The sequence below is a fragment of the Trichoplusia ni genome, unplaced genomic scaffold, assembly GCF_003590095.1.
Source record: "Trichoplusia ni isolate ovarian cell line Hi5 unplaced genomic scaffold, tn1 tig00003637, whole genome shotgun sequence".
NCBI classification, from domain to species: domain Eukaryota; kingdom Metazoa; phylum Arthropoda; class Insecta; order Lepidoptera; family Noctuidae; genus Trichoplusia; species Trichoplusia ni.
In genome coordinates, this window is record NW_020800432.1 from 6,930 (window position 1) to 29,188 (window position 22,259).

Here is a 22,259-nt window from a genome sequence, read left to right on the forward strand (position 1 = left end):
TATACTGTGACTCTATTTTTGAAAATTTGAATCGTGTTTCGATTTATCAATGATAAGAGTTTATTTTTGTCTTCATTTTTAAGACAAAACTATAGCAAATATTGTCGAATGTGAGTCGGATTCACGACGCCAAGGATTCCGTAAAACTAGGCTGAAAACAAATAGCCATGACCACATTTTTGACCCTACCGGTTGTTGCTTATCCTCCATTTTTTTTTTGTTATAGCGGTAACTGAAATCCATCAACTGTGAAAACTTCAACTTCAACAACTATTACGATTCAAGAGACATCTTGGTAGACGGACAAACAACCTAGCCCTAGTAATAGGTAAAGTTTTGGCGTTGCCTACTCACGTATTCATCAAAACATTTATTTTGTAATTACAATCTTAATCATTATAATGAATCTAAATACCGCTGATCAAAAATCGATATCATTTAACAAATTTGACACTACAATGTGCATTCTTCTAACACCACGGCCAACCGACGCGACGGTGTCGTCGCCGACGGGCGGGTTATCTAGCCGTCGGAAAAGAGTTACAAATACCTAAGGATTTGCGTTTATCAAAACATGCATAGAAAAGCTGTCAGAAAACACTAGAATCTAGATAATAAGCCAATTTTAGTATTAATAAAAAAACCATCCATCTCAAGAAAGCTTACAAAATTTTCCTCACACAATTTTCACCAGTAAACAATTTTTCCCAAAAACAGTGAACAACAGGGTTAAAAACATACAAATGCACTTGAAACAGCGTTACCATTTATCAGTCAATAAATATGATAAAAAGTATTATTGGGGTGTATATGTGTCCGCCGGGATACCCGAACTGTTATTGTTTTTATTTTGTACCCTTTACGAATGTAAGCGAGAATGTATTTTATTGAAATGATGTTTGATGTAAAGATTTATTGCATATGTTTGTGTGGTGGATTTTTCGTTCGTTTTTTTTCTTTTTTAAGGGTGATGCTTTTAGATTTTATAATGTTGCCGGTTGTAATTGTTATAGTACCTAGTGGTTGTTCTATGACTTTCTCTTTATATTCAAATTGTTGAAAGATGGGTTAAAATATATTTTTGCAACAATATAAAACAATATTACACTAAACATTTTACTGTCGAATTAACTTTAAAAGACTTCTGTTTGCAGTGCTAGTATACCTTATACTAGCACTGCAAACAGAATATCTTGTTGATATTTGTATTAAAGCAATAGGTTATATGGAAAATAATGATAATAAGAATCCAGAAGATTTTTAGGGTTCCGTAACCAAAGGGTAAAATCGGTACTCTATTACTAAGGCACAGCTGTACATCAGCAAGCTGTAATTCATGATAGCTAGATAGTTTTTCATAGATGTTGTTTTTCTGCTGCTACCATAGTAAGAAATACTTAAAATAAAGACAAAAGCTAGGCAACGGTTTCTCAAGCATATTTAAATTTGTTTGTTACTACAACAAACGATTTGTTTATTTTTAGCAATGGACTATTTTTCTTTTTGTATTAATTATTACTGCTGAACGCAAAAATTATAAAACTACCAAAATTCTTTACAAACACCAGTATCAAATTCAAAATACCGACTTCCCACCAGCTTTTAATAGCCAAACAAAGTCAATCAGAGTACCCATCCCAGAACAAATAAAGTCCAGTGTGTGAACCCCACAATTTTCCAATCATCGGCTTCACCCTACCAATAACGAAGCTACTAATTTTTCTGGTAAACAAAACGGGCCAATATTGGCACCAATATTGTCGCGGATAGTGACGTCATATTAGGGTAAACGTCCCCGTTCTCGACTTATTTACTTATTGTAAACTCACATGACAGGTGCCTTAATGGGCGAAATAACATGGCGGGTGTGCCGACGGTGGCGACCTAGAGTAAGAAAATATGAACGGGTGATAGAAGTAGGATGTTTATCCATTATTAGCAAATAATACATTTTATTTTATTCTCTATAAGTTTATTGCATAGGCAATAAGACTTACATAGACAAGAAATTAAATTAATATGAATTTCAAATATAAAAACAAATGATAATCTAAATCTAAAAATAAAGCTGCAAAAATACTAAAAATAATATTAAAATATATTTTTTTATTACAAAAAAGTTCTATTATGTACTAAAAATAATAATAATAGCTACCACCAGATACTCAAAAATTGTATAAAAAATATTATTAAATAAAAACGAACCAATTCCTTTACTCGATTCGACTCGAAAATTGTAACTTATTTACTTTTAAATTCCATTCGGCATATTACATAATAACTAAATAATAATAATTAATTTAGCTGTCGAAATATATTTTTTCAGACTTTACAAAATAAGGCGACATTTTTAAACAGTGCCATCATAGCTTGTATGACTATAGAATGTTGCCTAAAAGCATTGAAAATCAATAGGGATGATGACAATTTCTTTTTGCAGTGTCCGTCTTGTAGTTTTTTGTATAATAATGGATACGTATTTTTTAATTTGTCCCGCAAACATAAATTGACCAAATTACTGTGAATGAAACTTACGCCTGACGTCACGATTGAGTATAAATTTTACTCTATCGTTACATCACAAGCCCCCCCCTCCGAAACTTTAAAGCAGTTATCTTTGTCAATTCTAGTTTTTCTGAAAAAGGAAAAAATACGTGTCTCATACTTTTCAATTATCTAACTGCGGGACTAATGAGATTTCTTCTTTTTATACCCAGTCATCATCCCTATTGAATTAATTTTTCAAGTTTAAATTTAAAATAATTTTATACTTTGCCAGTATTTGTTAAATAATCATTGTGAACAATATAATAAATTATAAGTGTATCATAATTTCGATACACAATTTATTGTTTTTTTTTTTGCCATTTTGGCAAATACATGAAATTATATTTTTATTTGAGATAATGAAAAGGACGGATATTTAGATAATTGCACTTATGGAATGTATATTATTACAATAAGTTTTTACTTTTATTTAATAGTACTAAAATACTTAAAAATACATACTAATAATATATTACTATTATTTTTTCTGTAAACATTATTATTTTGGACTTTCCTTTGATGAATCTTCAATTATTTATTTTTTATGAGTTTTATTTCTTATTGATACATGTTTAATATTTCAATACTAGCTTGAACATAGGTTAAGTCACGCTTGCTGCGGTTGATTTGTAGATAGGTGACCATTAATTAACCGATGTTAGGCCGTTGCTTTCGACTGCAATACATTTATAGATGGATTCGGCGAGAATAAAACGTAAGAACTTATAATGTCCACAATAAAGAGTTTTCTTCTTTTATCGTGGGTAGTTTAAAAAGAGGAAAAAATAAATGTTGCCAATATAATGGCCAAAGTACTAGGAATGATGATGATTTTCAGTCATCATCCCAATTGTACCAACCAAAAGAAATAAACATGGATGCGTTCTCAATTAATAACAATAATATAAGTGTGGTTAGACTTTGTGAGAAACTGAAAATAGGGCTATAAGTTAGTCGTAGCTATTTCATCACATTAACAACTGTCAAATATAGTTCATAGTCAATTATTAAAGTTATTTAAACATGTATCAGCAAGTTGTACATATAATATATGAATGTATATAGTATTTATGTATTTAGTTGTGACAATCTCTGTATATCCGTATGTTGTATTCTAAGAATGGTTGTTTGTGCTCCTGCATCGGATAACAAAGGTCCTGGAAAGGAAATTAATTAGTTTATTATGAAGTAATTAAATGTTCAAATATTGTGTTTATTTACATATCCCGCACCAAGGATTTCAATAATTGCGTCGCTTGGGTTTCACACACATTCAATTCACATGCACAAAGACACCCAGACTCAGAACAGGCATTCGTGGATCACGCAAATGCTTGTCAATTCAATTCAATTCAATTTATTTATTTGTGAACATAGGTTACAATAGATGTTACAGAAAAAATACATTTTGATCTCCATGTCCTACCACTTGATGGTGTACAAATAGTTAATTTGATCATAAATATAAATTCAATTAATATCATAAAATTAAAGTAGTTATAACATAGATATTGTTATCAGATAATTAAATAAGTTTACATTACATTACATTATACCATTGCAGTCAGTCAAAACATAATACATAGTTATAATACAGTCATTTAAAAGAATTAATTAAATACATACATTATTATCAATTTATATTTTTATCATTTAGGAATTCTTGAATAGAGTAATATGCCTTATCTATCAGAAATATAAACAACCTTTTTTTAAAAATATTAATATTATCTGCTGATTTGACACATTTTGGGATTTTATTGTATAATTTTGGAGCCATTGCAAATGTGCTTTTCTGAAACAGAGCGGTTTTGTTTGGAACCAAATGTAATTTATCGGCTCTGCGTAGGCTGCTTACTTGCGCAAACTTAGACAGATTGCGTCTAACAAAAAGGCCAATTTCGTAGATGTACATGGAGGGTAGGGTTAATATTTTTAGGTTTTTAAAATGTGGTTTACAACTGTCCGTTCTTTGTAGATTACAGATAGCTCGGATACACCGTTTTTGTGCGATAAATGCAGTTTCTTGTCGTACACGGGGATCGAACCGACGATAATCCGCGCGCCATGGGGGTTTTACAAACATTAAAGTCATATGCACAAAGACACTCTAGACTCAAGACAACAAACAAACCAACGCGGGGATCGAACCTGCGACATGTCGCGCTCTGTGAGTTTTGCTTGGTGTCTTCAACCATTCAGCTATCTGTGCACTTAAAACCCAAAAGTTTTTTTTCAAATAGGCCATTTTCTAGACACTTATAAAACGCTACAATATTCCGTTTAGACTAGATGCATTTGGGACTGTGCAGTTAAAGACTGACCTTATTCGGGAACATCATCTTGAGAGGCAGGAAGCTGGCGCGGACCCTCAGGTACCTATCGACGTTGCACTCCAGCGCCATCTTGATGGTGTAGGTGTCATCTGTGAGGGCCGGCTTCGGCAGGTCCTTGCTCGACTGACAGGACTTGGACGAGTCGTAGTTACATTGGAGGTCGCAGAGGCGGAACTCTTTCAGTTTTAATGATCTGTGGGTTGGTTTGAAGGGTTGTTTTGTAAGTTTTTGTTGTTTTTGAAAATGTTTTTTGGACATATTTTGTTTGTAACTTGAAAAACGTAATTGCCTTTTCTGAAAAACATCTTTTGCTCTCCCGTACCATGCCAATTTTATGAAAATGAGACCTATTTTTGATGGCTGATTCATGCTAAGTTTTTCCGACTTTTTGGTTCAGAGTATTTCTAAAAGGGTTACCGCGCAAAAGAAGAAACATGGGTGGTTTTTATTGAGGAGAACTTGAAACCCCGTTTTCATCCCAAATTGGGAGGATTCATTTAAATTGAAACAAAAAATATATAACAGAATTTAAATAAATAACTACTGTTCTAAACTTGATTAAGCTTTATCAAAAGACGGCTATTTCACGTAAAATAAAGAATGAATAAAAAAATCGAAAAATCCAGTTCAAAGTCTTGAGGTAACTAACATAAAAAAAAACAAACACACAAAATCAAAATCAAAATCAAAAGTCATTTATTCAAATTAGGCTACTAAGTAGCACTTTTTGAAGGTCAAATTACATTGACAGCACCCAGTTTTGCCCACCCGTCACCGCTTCCTAAGTGCTTTTGCTGTGAGAGAAGAAACGGCGCAACAAACTCCCCAGCAGCACGCTGTCTTTCCATTTACAATATAATTATTAAAAAATATATCAAAATAAGTGTGTAGGTGCCGTGCCAAATAAACAAAAATTTGAGGTCATGGTACCTAAGCCACTATGAACTTAAACTGTCAACTATTCGGCCAAGGTCAGCAGACCGACCAGCCACCGCAAGCAGCACCCGTTCACGAGTATGACGCAAGGGTCAGCCATCACCTCCCTCGCCATATTTGAGGGAAGGAGGTGACCCGACCCAAGACGCCACCGCAGGCAGTGACGACTAAGGGAGCATGACGTATCTGCTGCCGGCTAATAAAATAAAACTCAAAGAAAGAAATACCCAAACGTTGATTTACCTGGCACAGCCCCGAACACGGAGGCGGCATAAATTGCTACGTCATTCAATCTTATAATTAATAAAATTATACATGTCAAAATTTCTAATAAAGAACATATACGTTTATGCGTATAATCATACTAAAAATAAAACAAAATAGGTAACACAATGTTACATACATAAAGTATGCCTATCAAATAACATAATAATCGTAATAACACGTCATACATTAATCCACACTAAAACCGTCCTGTGTTAATCACGGCGACCAACTATTTTTATCATTCAAGTAATCATTTATTGTATAGTAAGCCTTCTTGCATAGTTTATCTTTAACCGTTGATTTAAACGAGTTGAATGGCAATTCCAATAAACTAGGAGGTAGTTTATTGTAGAGGCGAACACTAAGCCCTACAAATGAGTTGTGTACCCTATGTAAACGGTGCGATGTACCAATTAGCTTATGTTTGTTCCGTGTATTTATACTATGTATATCACTCTTTTTATGGTATAAGTGAAGATTTTTGTCGTATCCATAGTATATTATCTAAAATAAATTGGGATGCTACAGTTAAAATGCCTATCTCTTTAAACCGCTCCCTAAGAGAAACTCTAGAGCCTAGCTGATAAATGGATCTGACAGCTCGCTTTTGTAAGACGAATATCGCTTCGATATCAGCCGCCTTACCCCACAGAAGTATGCTATAGGACATAACGCTGTGGAAGTAGCTGAAATAAACAAGACGAGCTGTGACCACGTCAGTAATCTGCCTAACTTTTCTAACTGCGTAAGCGGCAGAGCTGAGTTTATTCGCTAGGTATGCAATATGCGCCGACCACTTTAGTTTTGCATCAACCGTAACACCGAGAAAAACCGTTGATTCTACAGTTTCTAGCACTTCATTATTTATAACAATATTCGGCCCAAGATTCTTAACATTAGGCGTCGCGAATTTAATACATTTGGTTTTCTTGGCATTTAATACTAAATTGTTAATTGAAACCAATGTGTGACGCGAGTGAGTGTATTATTTATTTCATTAAAATCATTTCTATTTCTGTTGACTTTAAATATTAAAGAAGTGTCGTCTGCAAACAGCACAACGTCACACATGCCTTTTAAAAAGAATGGTAAGTCATTAATATAAACTAGAAACAAAAATGGGCCGAGTATTGAACCCTGGGGTACCCCTAGTTTCACAGGTAGTCCGGTGGACTTGCTACCATTGACATCTACACATTGGACCCTATCACTCAAATAGGAATTAATTAAATCCAGTGATTTATTTTTGACACCGTAATGTTTGAGTTTGCATAACAGTGTGTCATGCCGGACGCAATCGAACGCCTTTGAGAGGTCACAGAAAACGCCAATAGCATTCTGAGAGCTTTCCCAAGCGTCGTAGATGTGTTTCAGTAAAGCTACACCCGCGTCGGTAGTTGAACGTCCCTTTGTAAAACCGTATTGCTCGCTATGTACGAATTAAAAACCTCCTTTTTCATAAATTGCGTTTTAAATATTAAGTTATTTCTCACCTGAAAGTCAAATCCACATGTTTATGACTGAGGCAGAGCGACAGCGGCACTGTATAAGTGAAGTTGTGGACGGCGTTAGCACAAACGTACTCGCTGAATAACGACGAGTTTATTATCGACTTGCTAGATATGCCCACTCGTACTGTGTCGCATTCTGTAAGGTAAATAGCTAGTAGTTAGGTGCAATATGTACAACATATACAGGGTGTCCCAAAACTCAACGATAATCTGAGACCGGATGAAAGGCCAAGTGATAACAGATCAGGGAAAAATATAAAAAAAAAACCATATCACTCAGTTCAGCGATAAGAGACATTTAAAAAGTTGAAATTCGACATCCCTCGTCGCATTTTTAAGTCCTGTGATCACCAATATGACAATTTCGCTGTGAGTATTTTAATTCCGGGATCTTCATTAACGATTCTATTATTCGAAACTATAAATTAATGCAATGAAAAAAAATTGTTTTTTTTTTTTTTCAAAACATAGAAACAGATTTTTTTTCCCCGATCTGTTATCACTTGGCCTTTCATCCGGTCTCAGATTATCGTTGAGTTTTGGGACACCCTGTATAGAATTTTAGAGAAGAGTATTTATTAGAGCGACTTATACAGGGTGTCCCAAAACTCAACGATAATCTTAGATCGGATGAAAGGCCAAGTGATAACAGATCAGGGGAAAAAATAAAAAAAAATCCATATCACTCAGTTCTGCGATACGAGACAATTTTTTTTCATTGCATTAATTTATAGTTGCGATTAATTGCATAGTTAATGAAGATCCCGAAATTAAAAAAAACAGCGAAATTGTTACATCGACGTGGGATGTCGAATTTCAACTTTTTAAATGTCTCTTATCGCTGAGTGATATGGAATTTTTTTTACTGATCTGTCATCACTTGGCCTTTCATACGGTCTTAGATTATCGATGAGTTTTGGGACACCCTGTATAGACATTTTTCTTAATCAATTTGTTTGAACCAGGGATAGTGAGGAATTTGTGGTCTTACTAACAGTTGCTTAACCTCGATTTTAATCAATTCTTCACGCGAAGTAATCAAATACCTAATTGCATAATGATCAAATTAAAATTTCTTGATAACAGAGATTTTTGAATCTTGTGTGACGTCACTTACTAGTACACCTTAACTAGCAAGTTATGTTATTAACCCCCTCTACCGTATATTTCATAATCTTAAGTGCTTAGATCTTTATCACATAATGAGGTGATAAAACGAAAAAAAAAATACGTATTCAACATTTTTTGGACCTTTTGACAGACTACTAAGATTTATTCAAGTCAAATACCCTATAATATCATTAAATCTAAAATATAATATCATTAACAAGTACATAATTAATAATTACTCACCATAAGGCCCAATACTTTCAGGCGACTCATTCAGAATCATCTCCTCAGAACTGCTTTTCAGTTCTTCCCTTGTCTCCCTCTTGCCTCGGACCTCTCTTTTCATCCTGCTTCCATTCTCCGTCGCATTCTTCGCGTACAAATGATTGGACTCAGCTGCTATAATATCTTGGTTCTGTTTGTAAGAGTCGTTGCTTCGTAATCTATCATCAGAGTCTGTCTGTCTATCTTTTTGTGTGTCTGTGTTATTTTTATCTGGTAATGGCGGTATGTTTGGTTGTTTGTCTCTGGCTAGAGGCTCTAGAGGTTTCGTGAAGGTCTCGTTGTTGTCTTTGTCCGGTTTCGGTCTTTCTATCGGTTCTTGGTTGTCGTAGGTCTGAGGGGGGTCTAGGCCGCAGGGGGACTGAAAATGGGAAATAATTTTGGATTATTTATAATGGAAATGGTTACAGAAGTCCTTATAGTATTATCTCCTAAGTAGCAACTATTTATCGAATAAGACGGGTGTTGTGAAAGACAGAGGCAGCGGAATGCCGCGTAGAGCGCTGTCTTGCCTCCACAAGCTTTTTTAAAGTAATGGTTTAAAAATATATATTTTAATATCAGCCTATATACATCCCACAGCTGGGCACTCGTATAGAGAAGGTTTTGATTATTGATCACCACGCTAGCTAACTACGGGTTGGAGATCTTAGATTTAAATATTTTTAATCTAGGTTTCCTAACGATGTTTTCTATCACTGTTTGTCTTGGAAACATTTAAAAGTCACATTGGTACTTTGTCTGCATTGGGATCGAACCAGCACCTCGTGCTCACAAATCCGAATAGAACCGCAAGGCCATCGGTTAAAAATTACTTAACAAATTACTTTATTGTATTTTTATTCCTTATCGTTGTACAACATGATTGAATTGTATTGATTAAAGATGCAGTGATATAGAATCATTTAACAATATATAGTTGTGTACCTATATAATATCTTACCAAAAGTGATCTGATCCATTCCATTATCCTTATGATATCCTTCCGAAGCAGCGTGCAAACATTTCAATAGTTTAACACTTAGACTGTTATATTTCCTAAACACCATTTGTTAAAACAATTTTGGGTATTTGTTTATTAAAAACTCTTAAAGCTATCCTTACAGAAACAAAATTCGAGTATATGGTATGCTCTTTTTGATAAAAACTCAGTTTTTTTAATAAAACGCAACTAAAAACAACAAAACGATGTTCAAAGATTGATAACACGTAAATGCAATGTATCAAATTTTAAGAAAGAATTTTTTTTAGATAGATTAGTTAATTAATTTCAAAAAAATTGATGTTATTACATCAACATTTTGTGCAAATTTTCATTTTGTGCAAAAATGTGGGTTACGAGTTGTCAACCTATGACTATCGAAAAATGATTACCGAATCAAATATTTAATAAGTGATTGTATAAAAATACAGACCATGATTTTTTGCCATTTTTACAAATGGAGTATAAAACTGTATATTATCATGTCTTTAGTGTTTTTTTTTCGTCATGATTATGCCTCTCCATCGGGATCGCCCGACTGGTTTCAGACCCAACCGGAGTCCTTAAACATGGGTTGACGTCAGAATTTATTATCTAATATATAAAATTCCCGTGTCACGATGTTAGTTACCGTACTCCTCCGAAACGGCTTAACAGATTTTTACCAAATTTTATATGCGTTTTCAATAGGTCTGAGGATCGACTAACATCTATTTTTCATACCCCTAAGTGTTAAGGGTTGCTCACACTAAAAAAATATATTTTATTTTTCGGACGAAATTTTTTGTTTTTATTTTTTTATAATGTGGCATTAAAAAAGTACATACAACTAGAAATAATTCTTAAGGCAAAACAAGTTGGCTGGGACAGCTACTAACAATATAAAATGAAACTGCTAGACTTAATAAAGTCTAAGAATTTATGCGGATGAGAAAAAGATGTTGTGTAGTAGACTCGCCCGCCGTCGCGTCAGTTCATGATTAAGGACTCCGGGTTTGTCCGAAACTAGTCGGGAAATCCCGATTAATACTAGTAAGTAAACCGTTATTGAGTAACAACTGACCTGGCACTCTGGATCCAGCTCGTTGTTGGTGTTGACGGCGAAGGAGCATCCGCCGCCGATGACGTCAACGATACGAGTCACAGATATCGGCCTCTCGGTCTGCAGGGACTGTAGAGTCGTTACTGAGTCTGCGAGGGAAAAGAAAAACAATTATAAAAATTATATTTAAAAAAAAACAACATCTCCCGCATTAAGTAATTTAATCCTTATGTCACCCAGACTCAGATCAAGCATTGGTGGATCACACAAATGCTTGTCCTACGCGGGGATCGAACCCGCGATACTTCGCGCAGAGTGGGTTTGGTGCGGTGACCTCAACCACTCGGCTAAAAATACATCCACACATAAAACCTTTCCCATTTATAATATTAGAAGGATACAAAAATCTTGTTAAATAAATAATTGTTTTAAAAGACTTACTGATAAGATTGCTGCCGTAGTTCTTGGTGGGATGTGGTGACGTGGGGTTGGTGTGTGGCGACTCAGTCGGCGCCGTGGTTATGTACTCTTGGGTCGTTTTGTGCGGGCCTTTCTCTGTAACAACATATATACACGTGAGATTTCTTTTGTCATCCCACTGCTGGGTATAGGCCTCCCCCCTCTTCGTGTGTAACTCCCTACGGTCCTGTACCAGGCTCGTCCAGAAGACATACAGTCGACCCATCTTGCTACCGGATTAATTTTAATTAGAAAAAGATCTAAGACGGAACGACTATACATAATGCTAAATTTATATTTACACATTGTAAATACAAATATAATATAATAAATCCTGGGACAACTCACACACGGTTATCTGATCCCAAGCTAAGCAGAGCTTGTGTTATGCTAACCAAACAACTGATAAACTTACTTATATACTTCTAAATACATACATATTATGGATAAATTACACTCAGACACCAGAACAAATGATCATGCTCAACACACAACATTTGTCCTGGGCGGGAATCGAACCCACGACCTCCGGTATAGCAGTCAGGGTCACTAACTATTAGACCAACAGACCCGTCAAATGACAAAAATAAAGAGGGCCATGCCCAGCAGTGGGTTATTAAGGTGACATTGATGATGATCATAATGACAATATGTATACTATAACAGATTTGATGAAATATAAGTTTTCATGATTTAACAAACCTTTAGGTGTTTTCTTTGAAGCTGTGTGTTGAGATGATTTTAAGTTCTGAAATAATTAAATAAATAAATATAAATAAACGCGGAGAACATCACATACATTATTTTGAACCCAAAGTAAGTTGCTAAAGCACTTGTGTTACGTAATTCAGCTACAACGAAGGTACCACAAACACCCAGACCCGAGACAATGTAGAAATGTGAATTTTTACATTGACCCGACCGGGGTTCGTGCTCATCACACAAACATTTGTCCTGGGTGGGAATCGAACCATGAACTCCAGTATAGCAGTCAGGGTCACTAACCACTAGACCAACAGGCCAGTCTAGGTCAAAAGGATTAATAAAACCATGTTACCTGTATTTGATTCAAGTCGGGTGGAGTCCTATGTGTGTAGGGTTCATTGTTAAGTTTGCCGTACAGAGGAGAGGTCATCTTGTCGTGTTGCCGGATCTCCTTCATCGATATCAACTCCTGGTGCTCTCGGAAGTATAGGGCTGACATGACTACGAGGCTAGGAAAAAGATGGGTGGTCAGAATGGTTGATACTAATACTTATTTTATTTGTGGCTAAGTGAATCGGTCAGGTTAAGAAATACTTGACGCGGTTGGTCCGTAAATGACCATCTTTGCCATAACGAGTTCCTCCGTGTTTCGGAAGGCACGTTAAATTGTGGGTCCACGCTGTTATTCCTACATCTTGTAAATCTTTGGTGAAGGGCGATACAGGGAGCTGTCTATGTAAATGATATTTTGACATTAAAAAAAGGCTACTTTGTACATTAAATAAATGCATATTTTTTGGTTTGTTTTGCAGCATATTTTTTTGTTGTAGCGCAAAATATGGTATTACATGTATTTCATTTTCTTTTTGTGACTGAAACGTAATTGTCAAGCTATAGTGAGCGGCAACTTACGAGTGACGTCACGATTGTGTATTAATTTTACTTAATCGTTACGTCACAAGCAAGAGAGCTTGTCCTAAACTTTAAAGCAATTTTCTTTTAGAAAAAGGCAAAAATACGTGTTATATTTTTTAATAATCTAACTGAGGGTCCAAATAGATTTTTACTTTTTATTCCTAGACATCATCCTTATTATATACATCCTACTTAATTTCGTTTCTTACAGAAATAAAATAAGAACACTTACCAAACAGCCATAATAAATATTAAAATCGTAATCACGATTTGCAAAAACTTATTCGATATCAATTCGCTGCTGGTATCCCCGTAGTCTTTCCTACAGCAGAATCCCAATTTAGAGTTGCCATATGTAAAATTATCGTCACTCTTCAGCCATAGACAAGTGTCTTTTTTCTTTGTCAAAGTGCTGTCAAAACTGTCATCGGGATATTTCTGAATATTCGAATCTGTATAAGTTGGATTTTCGACATTTTCCGATTTCTCCAATTTACTTGAATGATACCTCACACAAGTTTTATTATAGTTATAATATTTGCCGTATTTTGAGTAGTTCCCGTGACAGTTTTTGCACTGCTTTCGCGTGTATTTCGGGGAGTTGTGGCTTAGTTTATGGCAGCACTCGTGCTTTCGAATGTTGCGCGCTATATCCCTTATCTGGTCTATGGAAATGTTGCCATCGCTGTACAGAGATTTTGATGAGTTTTGACATTGCTGAGTAGCGGGAATCTAGAACAAAAAGGGAAAAATATAAAATAGTGATTGCAAAATTTATAAAACAAATTACTTTCAATAGAGTTGGAGGTAAAACTTACGAGGGGAACTTAAAATACACAATAGTATAAGTTTTTCTTAATAAAAACCTGTTTCTAAATTACTGAATTTGTGGCAGGCCATACACCGACACAAAAACGCGGATGACGTAGCACGGCGGTTCAGGTTTAGTCAGTAAGAGTCTGACACTACACATTTCCTCTCCCGAGGGAGTGGGATAAAATAAAGGCCCCAAGGACGATCAAATTGTCTTGACTATACTATGATCATCATAAAATGATGTAACGGTTTACTCACGCGTATTTATCGGGGTAAACCGACTAGTTTCGGACCCAACCGGAGTCCTTAATCATGAGCTGATGCTACTAAGACGGCTATCCCGATAAAAACGCGTGAGTAAACAGTTTACATCATTTAATAACCCTAATACTGTGCTTTAAGAATCACTGCTGCAATTCCATGGTGTACAATACAGAATATTCTAATCTATACTAATATTTAAAGCTGAAGAGTTTGTTTGTTTGAAAGCAATTTCCTTTTCTGTTCCCTTTAAAAATATAACACTTTATCTATCCAAACTAATATTATAAATGCGAAAGTAACTCTGTCTGTCTGTCTGTCTGTCTTTCTGTCTGTCTGTCTGTCTTTTCTTCACGCCTAAACTACTGAAACGATTTGTGTGAAATTTGGTACAGACATAGTTTGAAACTTGAGAAAGGACATAGGATAGTTTTTTATTACAAAAAATAAAAATAAAAAATAAAATTTATTACGGACATACTATATAATAGTGCCATCTATTGGTCAAATGTCGAGCTGTTCCTGTGCTCCGTAGATAGATGACGTTAATCGCGCAATGGTGTCATTACACGTGTTCGGTTCATGTTATTGTTTTAATTCATCGGAAAATCCATCAGAAAATGTAAATAAACAGTAAAAAGGTGTAAAAAAATAATATTAATATAATAAAAGTTTTACTACAAAGAAAATGCTCTAACGGAGTATAGATAATTAAGATAATTCTATTAGTACTACGCGCAATGGTGTCGATCGTTACACGAGTTCGGTTCATGTTGTTTTAATTCATCGGAAAAAAGTAAATAAATAGTAAAAAGGTATGAAAAAAATTATAAAATAACATATAAAAAATATAATACTACTTTTAGTACAAAGAAAATGCCCGAACGGAGTATAGATAAATAATCCGAGTTGTCACTATGGTCGATAGATGGCGTTGGGATCGAAATAGATCGCGCTATGGTTTCGTTACACGCATTTGGTTGGGTATCGGCCGAGCGCTTCGGTACCGTCGTGGTAAAATTGTATTGTCGGTTGTATGGTCGTTTATGCGGATTGGTCCTGTTTCGTAAATTCTAAATTGGTTCCGTTGTTTGATGTAGGTTTGATCTCTTTCTTTTAAATTGTTATAAGTTCGTTTTTTTTTTATTCTTTAGTTTTAAGTTAGTTTTCAACTTAAGTTCGGAAAGATTTTAATATTTCTTTAGTTTAAGTTCGTTTTTAAACTATTTTTTTCAATGACTAGAAAACGCAAGACCAATTTAGCACGTAGTTCCAGCGGAGCTCGAGCTAAAAGAGTTGCAAGAAGTCAAGAGTCTGAAGAACAGACTCAAGCCCGTTTGACTTTAGACGCCGAGCGTCACGCTGCTCAAAGAGCTGCTGAGACTGAAGAGGTGAGGCAGGAGCGACGGCTCTTAGACGCTGAGCGTCACGCTACTCAGAGAGCTGCTGAAACCGAAGAGATGGCTCGGGAGCGCCGGCTCTTAGACACCGAACGTCACGCTGCTCGAAGAGCTGCTGAGACTGAGGAGGTGAGGCAGGAGCGACGGAGACTGATATGCCTTAATATACATATAAAAATACGGTCAAATTGAGAACCTCCTCCTTTTTTTGCAGTGGGTTAAAAACTTTCTGCTCAAAGTAAATTTACGGACGAAGTCGCGGGCAAAACTACCCATGCTAAAAATGCGATAATAACTCTGTCTATCTGTCTTTCCGTCACGCCTAAACTACTGAACCGATTTGGATGAAATTTGGTTCAGACATAGTTTGGAACTCGAGAAAGGACATAGGATAGTTTTTATCCCAAAAATCCTGCGGGAGCGGGAACTTCTCAAAAATCCCGCGAGATCGGGAACTATGTGAGTAAAACCAAAAATCTGCCGGAAGTCACTGTTCCACGCGAACGAAGTCGCGGGCAAAAAGCTAGTACTTCTATAAGTCAAAAGAGTTTGTTTGATTAACCGCGCTAAACGCTCAGAAACAACTTATTCAAATTGAAAAATTATTTTTGTGTTGAATAGACTATTCTTTGAGAAACGTTTTAGGCTGTATATCATCACGCTGCGACTAATAGGAGCGAAGATACAATGGAAAATGTGGAAAAAGCAGGGCAGATATAAATCAAACTTATATCTTCTAACCACGCGGACGAAGTCACGGGCAACAGCTAGTCTTATCTATATCCTCACCGTTACTAGCGCTGGACCTGGAACTATCTCGCCGCTGTAACACATTGATCTTGCACAGTTTGTTGTTGAACCTCTCGAGCTGGTCGATCCTGGACTCCAGCTTCCCGGTCACCTTGCACAGCTCCTTGACGGCGCCGAGGTTCTCCATGAAGATGCGGTCCTGGGTAGAGGAATGTATGGTTAATAATTATTAATTATATTCGAATTGGAAGAAAAGGGGAGGGGGTGTTGCCCAGCATTGGGTACTAAAACAGGCTACATACATATAAAAAAGACGTGTGGCACTCGGAGACTGACGGTAAAGCTATTGCATACTGTTTTTATCAGCTTAGGCAATTATAATTATATATTTATTTTATTTATGCAGTATTAGTTTTCAACACAATCAATGCCACCTAAAGGCGGGTTGCTGAACTAAAGCGTAATATTTCAGAAAAGTCATTAAAAGTTCTGGTATTTCTCGATAGATGGAATCTAAGTTATGTCTTTCGTTACGGAATTTCTACGGAAAAAAAATTACACCGAGGTCCGTAACTCACCTTATTGACAACTAAGAACTTGTTAATCGTGTCTCCGTTGGGCAGTGTGACGTCACCAGCCTCCTTGACCGCCTCGGGTATGACGCGGCGGACCTCCTGCGCGATGACGCCGGTGTCCAGCTGTGGGGTTGGGCGCGAGGGGTCGTAGCCCAGCAGCCCAGAGTGTTCCGCGAATGATGGGTGGTAGTTGAATCTGGGGTAATGGCAGACATTTATGTGAGTTAGAAAGGAAAAGGAACAGAAACGACGAAAGTTGACCTTTTGTATTTTTTACAATTTAGAGTAGACCTTATTCAGTTGTCAATCTCTTTTCTTTGATAAAACTAGCTATTTCTTCTCATGTCTCGTTTGCTATGGAGGAAGTGGAACATTTTTTTCTTACTTCCTCCTTTTCACTATTTCTGATTAATTTCGTTGCGGGTTCCAGGGCAGATAATTGTTCCCCCTTGGACACACCGAACTTAAGTGTTTCTGTGGTTTTCGTTGGTTTCATTGTAGATCCTGGCTTACAGTGGTTGCAATGACAGGCATGTGTGACTGGCCAGTCCCATTAAAAAAATACCTTATACAAAATCTAGTACACTTCAACAGTTCCATCAATAATCGTATAGATGTCACTACTGATACTCACTTGACAACTCTGATACTTTGCACATTCTTCAGCTGCTGCGCGGAGTCTAACTCTTCAATGTTATGTTGGCGCGAGAGTCCGACGGATGGAGGATGTGGCCATCACTTTTAGATTACCTGGAATTATACCTAGATGTTAGACTAGGAATTTGGACCTTATTTTGTGGGATAAAGAGTCTATAATCATGTGGCTGGATTATTATAATATTAATGTTGTAAATTCTTGAATACAGACATTTCAAGCTTTGTCAACTCCTTACTGTTTAAAGTCAATTCGTTAGTAAAATATAATAATCATAGTATTTTGATCTTAAATAAATGAGTTTGAATTATACTTAGTAAATAATAAAGATTATAATCCTATGGCTATGGTTATGTTTGAGGTAAAATTCAAAATAATAATAATTTAATCCCGAATGAATCGCTGAACCTTACGAGTAACCAAAGGCCTATTTATAATATCATCATTGGAAGCATCTTTTTCATGCCTTCATCTCGGCCAAGTTTCTTCCTGTGGGAAGTCTTTTGCCCAACACTGGGCAAGTTTAACCCGACATGTACATAATTCTCTTACCATTAACGACACAGGACTCGTCCGGCCTGTCCGTATTGATCCCGACGCGGCCGCTGAAGTGGACGCTATTCTCGGACACGCCTCGCTGCCACCAACTCTCTGAGCAGTCCGATTCGAACTGACCAGGGTTCGATGCCTGGGTGGTGAATGATAAAAATGTATAAAATATAAATCCGTATCATAGGGTTGGTGTTAAGACCAACTAACAAACATTTCTCTGCCATTGCCAGTAACTTAATAATTTTCTTACGTGCTACACAGTATATACAAAATAATGTTCCAGTGATGTGACAGACGTTTTGTAATCACACAATTATAAAGCTCTAATACGCATTCGTGACCTACAAATGCTTGTCCTATGCGAAGATCGAAACTACGACCTATAGGTACGACGCTATGCCTGCAGTCAGCTGAACCCGGCAAAAAAGTCACACACTGATTCAGAACAAATTTACTACAATAACTAATTTAAACATTATACACTTTTTTATTACTAATGTTTAGTTTTATATTGCCTGTTTTAGATGCCATCTAGGAAGTTTGGAAAGAAAAAGTGCCTTTGTTCAGGCCCTTTTCTTCCAGACTTCCATCCATTGCGATTTCTGACCACAGTACTCACCCTAACTATAATCCTATCGCTCGCACTGGCAGCTATGATAAAGTCCGTGTGCCCGACGTGAGCCCTGGAGCGCCAACGACCAGCTGGAAGTGCCTCTGGTCGGGGTTGGGACGGCCCTTCTTCCTCATGTTGTTTGTTCGTGGTCTCGGCGAAGTGAAGCCTGCCGACCGTGACCTTGGCACCTTCGCGACGGAGTTCCACTCTGGATGATGTTCAAGGTTAGAATGGTGATAATGTTGTCGGTTAAGTAAGGATTTTTTGTTTGTAGATGGGTGACCATCTTTGTCATAAGGAGTTCCTCCGTGTTTCGGAAGGCACGTTAAATTGTGGGTCCGGCTGTTATTCTTACATCTTTGACAGTCGTTACAGGTAGTCAGAGCTTGAAAAGTCTGACAACCAGTCTAACCAAGGGGTATCGTGTCGCCCAGGTAACTGGGTTGAGGAGGTCAGATAGGCAGTCGCTCCTTGTAAAACACTGGTACTCAGCTGAAACCGGTTAGACTGGTAGCCGACCCTAACATAGTTGGGAAAAGGCTAGGCCAATGATGCCAATGATGTAGAGAAATTTTGAAAACTTCACACAACGATTTGGGTCAATTGTTTCATAAGAAATGAAGGTAAAAATATCAAAATACTTTCAATCCGTGAGACCAAATTCTTCCTCCTTAAAAATAACTTCCGTGGACTATAAATTACAACTTAGTTAACGGGAGCATGCCGTGCCAGCAGGGCACATTACACAAAGGGCAAAGGATAGGCCTAGTCAGTAACATTCTGACACTCCCTTACGCTCAACCCAAAGTGAGAGAAGACTTTTGATGTTTCCCCATTAGAATAAAAGGTATAAATATAATAACTCACGGTACAGGATGAAAGGGTTTCTTTGTTCTGTCCCGATTGGCTTTGTTCAATTCTCACTTCTTGACTTGGATCTTCCAGCCTGCAGAGAAAAAATACTTCTTCAATTATTTAAAATCACGAACTGAGACATTATAGCCTGATAAAGATCTAATTTAAGTAAACGATTTTTATTTGATTGGATTAACCAAGCTGAATTCTCAATAGAACCCTTTATCATTTAAAGGCAGATATGTTGCTAACGTATTTATGAAGTATTCCTCCCTCCCCCGAGGGAGCAGGTATCCATGAGGATTCCCCAGCCATAAAAAAACAAAGCCCCAAAGACGATCAAATTGTCTTGTCTACTATGGTCTGGTACATGTTTACTATGGACAAAATGTATGCGAAAATCTAATCTGAGATCATTTAACCGGTCAGTGCATTATTACTTTTTCTTCAGCCATTGTCCATCGTCTTTGATGCCTGCCACAAAAGAAAGGAATACCGTTGACTTTCTTACCTTGACCCCATAGAAGTGCAAGCAGAAGTTATTAATCTTCTTGAACCCCTCCCCAGTCTTGACGTAGTGAGGATCGCCCTGCATCTGAATCTGACAGGTCACTTGGAAGTGGTTCTTCTTCTGGCAGACGAAGGCTTCGTCTATTTGGGAGAAGTTGAAGCCTTTGTCGGCGCCGACGACGTAGGACGGGGTTGGCTGGTGAGAAGAATTGTTGTTGCGTTAGGTAAGTTGGATGCGACAAATCCAGCGTTTCGGAAACTTCTGTAGCCTTTTGTAAGAGAGCCTTCACTTAAAGTGACTAAAAATTTACGGTGAATGTAAATGAGGACTCTCTTGAAGCTACTTCTGATTACTTTTGATGCGGTTTCCAAAACAGTAAATCGTTCCCTGAGACACACCGTGCTTAAGTGCTGGGATAGTTTTAGTTGGTTATAATTTTTGGTCCTGGTTTGCAGGAGTTGCAATTATGGGCATGTGTAATGGATGGATAATGGATTGTTGTCCAATTACTGCCAGTGAGGTTTTTCCCTTTTTTAAACGTCAATAAATAAACTACAATCACATGATCCTAGATGACAACAGAAACATACAACTGAATTCAAATAAAAAAACAGTATCGTTCATCCTGTCCGAAGTCATGAGGTAATAAACAAAATATCGTGAAATTGATAACCACCTTCTTTTGGTTGAAAATAACACCAAACCAGTACTCACAGCGGCTTCAAATTGCAGTCATAGAGCGAGTGCCACACGTTCTGCTGGAAGGGTCCGAACCGGATGCACTGGAGGGGCGCGTCGTCACCGGCCTCCGAGCCGTCCACGGAAGGGGGCGCGGGGCGAGGCGCGTGAGGCAAGCTCTCGGGGGATAGCGCTGCTGTTGGGTGCACATAATTATATTATTCCTCAAGACGGCAGAATTTAATAGAAAGACATCTCTCTCTATTGAATCCTGCCGTCCTTTTGTAGGGCATATAGAGATTGAGACGCATTTTATAGTGAGACGTAATTAGGGTATTGTGCTTAGGGTCATTTTTTGATTCTCGAAGAAAGAATTGAAGAGTATGGTCAGAAGGATACATGCATATGAGTGTAATAGTACTTTTCATAAATTTTTATGTATGTCTACTATAAAATCTTAAAAGCATGCATAAGATATAAAAAAAAAAACAATGAGGACGAAAATTTTGAAAAATAGAAGAATTTTCAACTACTTTAGAGTTTAATAATCGTGCATATGCTTCAATTTTCTATATACATATTTTGCTATAGTTTTTGAGTTGAAACATAATTATCAGACCAATAAAACGAACTTAGAAACAAAATATTACATTAAACTCACCAGGCTCACATTTAACTTGCGAGTTTGTATCCTGCGAATGCTTCCTCTTCTTGCTGCTCGGTTCTGAAGACTGGTATACACCGGCGTCAGGTTCTCATGACCCAACGCGACCAGTTGGGGTTGATCATGCCCTGTTCCAACTCGGGCATATCGACTCTCATCTGGGTATATCTATTTGAGTAGACATCACCAAGGCCCAAATCATGTCTAACAGTTCTGATACCAAGTTCCACGATGTTGGAATCTTGGGGTAGAACCACTACATCATTGAGGTTGTTCCTCAGGTCTATGTTGTCAGATTTGAGTTCCTCGTATATGTAGTCGCCGTTTTGTTGAAGGATCTCGTGGGTTGGGAGGTGATCGTGGACGAGCATGTAGTCGGAGCTGAGGACAGTTTGTGGGACGGCGATGGCGTGGGGCACTTGTGTCTCTGATGGGCTGTAGGGGTTCTCCGAGCCGGAGTCCGGGGGACTTTCCGGGAGCTGATGGCCCCTGGAAAAGGAAGATTTGGTTAGAATATTACCTTATAATTAAGTTTAAAACTAGCTCCGCACGTCCTACAACCACTGAAAGGAATATTTTTAATAAGATTTTTGTGCAGTCTTCGGGTATTAGAGGAGTTACGAGCTAATGTCTCCGATACCCTGCAGTTCTTATCGTTATACATGGAATTGTATGCACGAGGTACAGGTTCGAACCCAACGCAGGCAAAGTCACTTTTTCAAAGTTATATGTACTTTTTTAATTATTCTATTACATCACTGACAAAACAGCGCAGGAAGACAACGAGAGAAAACTTGGATTACCAAAAATTGGAATCCGAAATCTTCAACCCGCAGT

General features: G+C 37.1%; 1 pseudogene; it reads right to left on the reverse strand.

The window, feature by feature from the left end:
• Positions 1–3,066: 3,066 nt before the first annotated feature.
• On the reverse strand, positions 3,067–21,942 carry LOC113508004 (annotated as a pseudogene).
• Positions 21,943–22,259: the final 317 nt, after the last annotated feature.